Source organism: Muntiacus reevesi, chromosome 9, assembly GCF_963930625.1.
Source record: "Muntiacus reevesi chromosome 9, mMunRee1.1, whole genome shotgun sequence".
NCBI lineage: Eukaryota > Metazoa > Chordata > Mammalia > Artiodactyla > Cervidae > Muntiacus > Muntiacus reevesi.
The window spans coordinates 82,649,989-82,659,375 of NC_089257.1; positions in this window are offsets into that span (position 1 = coordinate 82,649,989).

Consider the following 9,387-nt stretch of genomic DNA (forward strand, 5'->3'; position numbering starts at 1 on the left):
CAAGGAGGAAGTGGCATCGGGTCTCACTTTGTTACAATTCTCTTTGAGGTAAATATACAGTGAAATGTATACCTTATATAGGTGTATGGATGTATAAATACTTTCTTGACATTTTCCTCTGGAAACATACTAATAAACAGAAAATTTGAAAAATATATAGTGAACGCCCACATGCTCACCACACCAGTTATACCATCAATACTATATTTGCTCTATAACTTTTCTACTCATCTCTCCATTCCTCTAACCATCTTATATTTGAATGCATTTTGAAATAATTGCCCTTAGGAGACTTACTCCTAACACCTAGTACAACATTTGTCTGCAGTTTTGTTCTTTTGAAGTGATATTTATATCCAATTAAAAGCACAAATCTTAAGTGAAGATAAGCTGAATTTTGACAGTTGCATGCACCTTTAAAGCACACATATCTATGTAGATGTGGAATGCTACCATCACCCCAGAAATGTCTCCCATGTCCTTTTCTCAGTCTTCAATTCCATACGGCAACCTCTATAGAATAGTTTCCCTGCTCTAGAGCTTTATATTAGTGGAATCATACACTATGTACGTTTTCATGTAAAGCTTCTTTGACTCAGTCAATGTTTTTGAAATTCATCCATAGTGTTACATACATCAATAGTTTCTTGCTTTTTTAAATTGGAGAGTAGTATCCCTTTGTATGAATATACAAGGGTTTGTTTTCCATCTAATTTAGTTACAAATTTTAGCTATTATTAATAACACAGCTATGGACAATACCAATCATGTCTTTTTACTTTTTAGACACATTTTTTATTATTTCTCTTTGGTAACTACTTAGGTTAAAAGTTAAGTATAGGTTTAGCTCTTTTAAGAATTTAACACCCTTTTCCATGGTACTGTTTTTCAGTCCTACCTGTTTGAAAAGTCCAATTCTCTACATGCTCGTCAATATTTGGTGCTATTAGTCTTTTTAACTTTAACCACTCTGTGAGTGTGTTGTGATTTCTCATTGTAGTCTTAATTTTAAGCTTCCTGATGGCTAATTATTTTGAGAATTTAAATTTTTTTTTTTTTTTACCATTCATATATCTCCCTTTCTGAACAATTTGTTCAAATTTTTGCACATGTGAAATTGTATTATTTGTGTATTTGTTATTGAGCTGTAGTAGCTCTCTACATGTTCTGGATACCTATCTTTTGTCACCTTTATCGAATATATGCATTGTAAATGTATATCCTCCCAGTCTGTGGCTTGAATCTTCACTTTCTCATAACACCTTTTGATGAAGAGAAATTTTAAATCTCAGTGAAGTTTAGCAATTTTCTAGGAGGTTACTGCTTGCTGTGTTGAGTCTAAGAAATTTTTGTTTACCTCCAAGTCACAAAAATAGCCTCCTGTCTTCTTCAAAGCTTTACAGTTTTAGCATTTATGTTTGGATTGATGATCCATCTCAAATTAATCTTTGTGTACCTGAGTTAGGAGGTCAAGGTTTATCTTTTTCTATTGCAATCTAGTTGTGCCCACACTATTTGTTGAAAAGACTTTTCTTTCTTCACATGATGCTTTTGTCAGTAATCCAATGATTGTATAGGTGCAAGTCTACTTTTAGGTTCTCTGTCTAATTTCACTGATTTCTTTGCTGATTTTCATGCCAGCTATCACTTTGTTTTCAGTTCTACAATAAGTCAGGTACTGTAAGTCATCCAACTTTTTCAAAATTGTTTGGAATAATCTAGATTTTTTGAACTTTCAGTAAAGTTTTAAAATTAGCTTGTTAATTTCTGCAAAAAATATGCATAGGTCTTGATTGGGATTGCATTGAATAAATGATTCGATTTGGTTAGAGCTGACACTGACATTATAAAATACTGAGTCTTTCAACCTATAAACAAGTTATATGTCTCCATCTACTTAGGTCCTTTTGACTTTCCCCCAGCAAATTTTTGTGGCATTCAACATAGACATGTTGCATTTATCTTGTCAGATGTGTTCTGATTGTATTGTTGACATTATTGTAAATATAATCATTTTATTAGCTTCATTTTCAAATTTTTGATCTAATATATAAACATACAATTAACTTTTGTGCATGAACTTTGCAGCCTGTGTTCTTGCCCAAGGTAGGTATTATTTCTAATTATTTCCTTGCATATACTTTACAAATTTTTTATGAAAACAAACAAGTCATCAGTACACAAAAATTTGTACTAATTCTCCTTTCTAGTTTTGATGTCCTTTATTTCATTTTGTTGCAATGACTTAAACTTTCAGAGAAATATTGAATGAAAGTAGTGGCTTTTATGCACTGATCGTGATTTGAAGGAGGTCATATTAAACATTTCACAATTAAATATGATATTATCTGTAGGATTTTCAAAAATTTCTTTGATTAATTTGGGAAATTTATTTTCTATCCTTAGTTTCTTGAGTGTACTTGTCATGAATGGTTTAAAATTTTTTAACTTTGAACATCTTTGAGATAATTATATGGTTATTCTTTATCTGCTAATATTTTTAATTAGATTGATGATTTTGGAATGTTAAAGCAATTCTACTATCCTGATAAAATATATTAATCTTCCATTTATTATTGAATACTATCTGATATTTTGTTAAGGATTTTTTCCATCCTCTCCATATATGAGAGGTATTGGTCTGCAATTTTTTTTTTTTTTTTTTGGTCTGTAACATCTTTATCATGATTTAGTGTTACTTAGGTTGGCCTCATAAAATGAATGTTAATATGTTCGTCCCTCCTCTATTTTAAAAAAATTGTATTACTTATTTCTTAAATGCTGCTGCTAAGTAACTTCAGTCATATCCGACTCTATGTGACCCCATAGACGGCAGCCCACCAGGCTCCTCCATCCCTGGGGTCCTCCAGGCAGGAACACTGGAGTGGGTTGCCATTTTTATCTCCATATTTCTTAAGTAATAGATTTAATTTATCATAAAATAATCTGAGCCTGCAAATCTATTAGTGAGAGTGTATTTAAAAGAAATTTAATTTTCTACTTTAACATGTATAGGACTATACAGACCTAGTATTTCAACCTTTGGTAAATTTTATATTTAGAGGAATTTGAAACAGATGAATTTGTTGGCTAAAACTGTTAATGTTCCTTCATTTTGCTTTAGTTTTTAGAGAGTTTCTAGTGATAGTCAATTTTTATACTTAAGATTGGTAATATTTTTTTCTTATTTTTCTGTCCAACCCTTCTAATCATTTGTCAATTTTATTAATTTTTTTAGAACCAATTTTAACCTTTGTCAGTTTTCTCCATTTTCTTTCTTTTTTTTTTTTTTCAGTTTTCTCCATTTTCTATACCATCAATATCTATGCTAGTCCTAATTCCTAGTATGGACATATTTCCTTTGCACATATTTTCTAGCTTTTATAGGTGATAAATCAGACATTGGAGAGAAATATATATTTTTATTTTATAATATAAATATATAAGCTATACTTATCACTTTAGCTAGAACTGCTTTAATTTAATAATAAATTTTGCTGTGATACATTTTCATTATTATTTACTTTGACATTATATATGACAATCTGTTATTAAATCTACCCAGTTAATCCTTACTTAGGATATTGTATTTCTCAGTTTTATAATTTCCACTTAGTTCTTGCATATATTTTCCATTTATATATTTAGATACATCCTTTGTTCATTCCTGTGAGCATAGTTCCCTTCATCTCTTGAACATATGCATGACAAGGTTTTTGCTTATTCCAAAAATTTTGTCTCTTTGACTTTAGTTTCCATTATTTTTTGTTCTTGACTGTGGGTCCCCTTTCCCTGTTTCTTAACACATCTAGTAACTTTCCATTGACTTCTAAACATTAGAACTAATACATTTTAAAGATTCTAGATTCTGTATCTTCATCTGACAATTGTTGGTTTCGTTCTAGAAGAAAATATACTTGTCTGGATTGAATCTAAACTCTATTTCCCCTTTGGTGCTTGAAAGTTCTGCTCACTTCTGTCAGCCTTTTTTTTTTTTTTTTTTTCCTTCTTCCTGGTCATTGGGAATACAAAATCAGTGATCAGCCAAAGTGTTTGGCAAAATTTTTGCTCAGATTTTAGTGCTCCCCCATCTATAGCAACCCACTTTCTGTGCTCCCACCTTTAAAATCTTTCTCGCAACCTGAAATATATCTTCTTACTTCCCAACATGTTAAGACCACATCTTTCTGCTTAAGTTCCAGATGCTCCACACCATGAAGACTGGATAGTACTTTTAGATGAAAGGCTTATAAATATGTATTATCTCATCCAGTGCAGTCCCTCTCTGAAAATTTAACATCTGTTCATATTTTTCCTGCTTTTGGTGACTCTCCAAAGTCCTTAAATAGTTGCTTATAAGAGTAAAGGGAAAGTCCAGTTGCTTCTAGAGAGAACAAAGGAGAAAGGTACAATGAAAGAAGAATCAAATAGGACTTTTGGCCAACATCACTACAAACTGGAATTAAATGCAGAGAGGACTTCGGTGTCCTAAAGGAAAATTATTGTATACTTATAATCCTGTTAATTAGATGTAAGAGTGAAAGTCAGATATTTTCAATCTTAACAAGCACTCAGGAATTTTCTCTCCCATATGTCCTGTCTAAAAAGAAAAAAAAGGCAACCAGATTCTCCAGACAAAAGGCTTGAAAGAAAGTCATGGTACAAACATGAGACAAGCTAAAACTTGGCATAATTTTAAGCAAAGAATGGCATTTTAAAAAGGGAATCTGTTTGACTTTAAACCTTAGAATATTTTCAGTAGAACAGCAAAGATTCAGTGACCTAGGAAAACATTCTTGTCCTTATGTAGATGTTTCTCTAATAAAAATATCTGGCTGAAAAAAAAAATAGTTGCTTATATATGTATCATCCACAGTTTAGAATTATTAATTGTGAGTGACTTGATCTACTACATGCTACTCTGTCATTACTGGAAGTGGAACCCAATGTCTGACTGACTTTTAAATTACAAACTTTAAGAATAATTTTTCACAAATACCTAAGTACTTGATCTCAATATTATCACTTGAATTTTGTATGCTGTGTTAGTTTCTGCTCTACAGCAAAGTGAGTCAATAATGCATATGCTTATATTCACTCTTTTTTAGATTCTTTTCCCATATGGCTCATTACAGACTATTGAGTAGAATTCCCTGTGCTATACAATGGTTTATTATTAATTATCTATTTACATGTAGTGGTGTGTATATGTCTATCCATATTTCCCAATTTATCCCTCCCAACCCCTTCTCCCCTTGGTAACCACAACTTTTTTCCATACATCTATGACTCTAATTTTATTCTGTAAATAAGTTCATTTGTACCTTTTTTTAAAAATTCCACATTTAAGCAATATCATATGACATCTGTATTCCTCTGTCTTTCTCCACTAAATGTGACAGCATCTAGGTCCATCCATGCACTGCAATTGGCATTATTTCATTCTTTTTTTAATGGCTGAGCAATATTTCATTGTATATATGGACCACATCTTCTACATCCTAACTTTTTTAAACAGTCAAGCTGGGAAATTACTACATGTGGAAGAGTGAAATTAGTACATTCTTTAATGCCATGAACAAAATTAAAAATGAATTGACCTATGTAAGATCAGAGTCTATAAAACTCAGAAAAAAACAAACAGAACACCCTCTGACATAAATCACAGCAAGATCTTTTTTGATCCACATCCCAGAATAAAGAAAATAAAAATAAAAGTAAACAAATCAGACCTAATTGCACTTGAAGCTTCAGCATAACAAAGGATATCATAAACAAAATGAAAAGACAACCAACAGAATGGGAGAAAATACTTGCAAATGAAGTGACAAACAAAGAATTGTTCTTGTTTGGTCACTAAGTGTTCAACGCTTTGCATGGAGTATGGCTAGGCTCCTCTGTCCTTCACTATCTTCCAGAGTTTGCTCAAATTCATGTTCTACTGAATAAGGAATTAATCTGCAAACTTTACAAACAGCTCATGCAGCTCAACATCTAAAAAACAATTTAATCAAAAAATGGGAGGAAGATCTAAAAAGACATTTCTCCAAAGAAGGCATACAGATGGGCAAAAAGCACATGAAATGATGCTCAACAACACTAATTATCAAAAAAATTGAAATCAAAACTAAAATGAGCTATCACCTCACAATGGTCAGAATGGCCATCATCAGCAAGTCTAAAAACAATAAATGCTGGAGAGGATATGGAGAAAAGGGAACCCTCCCACATTGTTGACGGGAAGATAAATTGGTATTGCCACTAAGGAGAATACCATGGAGGTTTCTTAAAAAACAAAATAGTGCTACCATGCTGCTGCTGCTGCTAAGTCGCTCCAGTCGTGTCCTACTCTGTGCGACCCCACAGATGGCAGCCTACCAGGCTCCGCCGTCGCTGGGATTCTCCAGCGAATCCACTCCTGGGCATATATCCAAAGTAAACCATAATTTAAAAAGATACATGCTCCTCAACATTCACTGCAAAAATTCCGAGATTGCTTATTAACTGGAGAGAATAACAGCAAACTCCGCTGTTTAAGAATGTACACTTTTTTTAATATTAAAAATTTTAAAATGGAAGTATAATTGACTTGCATGCATACAAATGTCTGACTGCATTTATGCATGCATTCATGTCTGACTGAATTTAATTTCAGATATTGCAGAATTTCATGTTCAATGATTTTATTTTTATTTTTAATATACTGATGTTTTATAGTATTTACATAAGAAGAATTATGACTTCCTGGGAGCCCACAATCTAAAAATATGAATCCTAGGTAAGAATGAATAAATTTTCAATGGCTTTCCTTAAAAATGCAGAAAATTTTGAGTTATAAAGTTATATCTCTACATATTAGACAGAAGTTGAATTTTTTTTGAAAGACCTATTTGGTTGTCTGCAGGAAAGTTTAGTAGTTGAACTAAATTTTTAGTGACTGCACTGAACATAACAGTTTAATTTCAGCCCCCGATGATTTTTGCCACTTTTCTTTAGGCAGTCAAATGTTTCTATATTGATTGTCAATGAGTCCACTTAGGATTTTGTGCCCTGATTTGTACTGCTTACAAGGAATTAAGCTTGCTAACAATTCCTGCAGAAAAATTAAATTTCTCTAGGTTATATATAGCTACCAAGTTAGTAATGATGCCAAAGTAATTTACCAGAGACCTGGTGGATTTGCTTACTTTAAGAACGGAAATTAAGAGTAGAGAATTGTTCAGTATACTTATACTTACCTATGTTCTGTTATTTGTACATATTATATGTGTGCATATGTTATATATACATATATGTGTGTGTGTGTGTGTGCATGTATTCAATATAACTTCTACATTCTACTCGAGAGGAAGACATTTGATTTTTTTTTAGGCACCAAAATTTTACCAACTCTCCTTCTTACTCTTTCTTTATAAACCAAATTAATTTCTTTTGGATCCACAGTTGTGATGGGAACCAAGTTACAATGTACTTTTATTTCTCTCTGGCCCCTCTCAACCTCTGGTTGTCACTTCTCTCATCCTTTCTCACTTACCAATTTATTCCAATGCCTGTAAAATATGGACTAAAGGTAACAACATCATTGATTTGAGATTGAAGAGAATGCCCAGCACTAAGCCAGGCTCTCAGGAGCATTCAAACTCCGATAGTTCCCCTACACTCTTTGACATAATTCCTTCTCATCTGTCATGGGTTGAGGAACCAATGAGCCTATAAACCAAGAACATGGTCTAAAGTCCATAGACCAAGCAAGGGCCTCGCTGGTAAAAAGCATGGCTTTGTGACTGCTACTGCCAACTTCCAGCCTAAGGAAAGACTGAATTGTTGTTGTTCAGTCACTCAGTCATGTTTGACTCTTTGCAACCCCATGAACTGCAGCATGGAAGGCTTCCCTGTCCTTCACCATCTCCCGGAGCTTGCTCAAACTTGTGTCCATGTTATTGGTGATGCCATCCAAGCATCTTGTCCTCTGTCATCCCCTTCTCCACCTGCCTTCAATCTTTCTTAGAATCGAGGTCTTTTCTAAAGAGTTGGCTCTTCACATCAGGTGGTCAAAGGATTGGAGCTTCAGCTTCAGCATCAGTCCTTCCAATGAACACCTAGGACTGATTTCCTTTAGGATGGACTGGTTGATCTCCCTGCCATCCAAGGGATTCTCAAGAGTCTTCTCCAACACAACAATTCAAAAGCATCAGTTCTTCAGTGAACAAACTTCTTTAATGTCCAACTCTCACATTCATACATGACTACTGGAAAAACCATAACTTTGATTAGACAGACCTTTGTTGGCAAAATAATGCCTCTGCTTTTTAATATTCTTTCAAGATTTGTCAAGGAGCAAGTGTCTTTTAATTTCATGGCTTCAATCACCATCTGCAGAGATTTTGGAGCCCAAGAAAATAAAGACTGTCACCGTTTCCATTGCTTCCCCATCTATTTGACATGAAGTAATGGGACCAGATGCCATTATCTTAGTTATTTGAATGTTGAGTTTTAAACCAGCTTTTACACCCTCCTCTCTCAACTTCATCAAGAGACACTTTAATTCTTCTTTGCTTTCTGCCATAAGGGTGGTGTCACCTGCATATCTGAGATTATGGATATTTCTCTGCATATCTGAGATTATGGATATTTCTCCCAGCAATCTTGATTTCAGCTTGTGCTTCATCCAACCTAGCATTGTGCATGTTGTACTCTACATATAGGGCTCATCTTGTGGCTCAGCTGGTAAAGAATCCACCTGCAATTTGGGAGACCTGGGTTCAATTCCTGGGTTGGGAAGATCCCCTGGAGAAGGGAAAGGCTACCCATTTCAGTATGCTCACCTGGAGAATTCTATGGACTGTACATATAAGTTAAATAAGCAGGATGACAATATACAACCTTGGTATACTCCTTTCCCAATTATTTGGAACCAGTCCATTGTTCTATATCTGGTTCTAACTGTTGCTTTTTGACCTGCATACAGGTTTCACAGGAGGCAGGTATGGTGGTCAGGTATTCCCACCTCTTGAAGAATTTCCCACAGTTTGTTGTGGTCCACACAAAGGCTTTAGCATAGTCAATGAAGCAGAAGTAGATGCCCTTCTGGAACTCTCTTGCTTTTTCTATGATCCAATAGATGTTGGCAATTTGATTTCTGGTTCCTCTGCCTTTTCTAAATCCATCTTGAACATCTGGAAGTTCTCAGTTCACGTACTGTTGAAGCCTAGCTTGGGGAATTTTCAGCATTCCTTTGCTAGCCTGTGAGATGAGTGCAATTGTGCAGTAGTTTGAACATTCTTTGTCATGGCCCTTCTTTGGGATTGGAATGAAAACTGAACTTTTTCATTCCTGTGGCCACTGCTGCACTTTTCAAATTTGCTGACATATTAAGTGTATCACTTT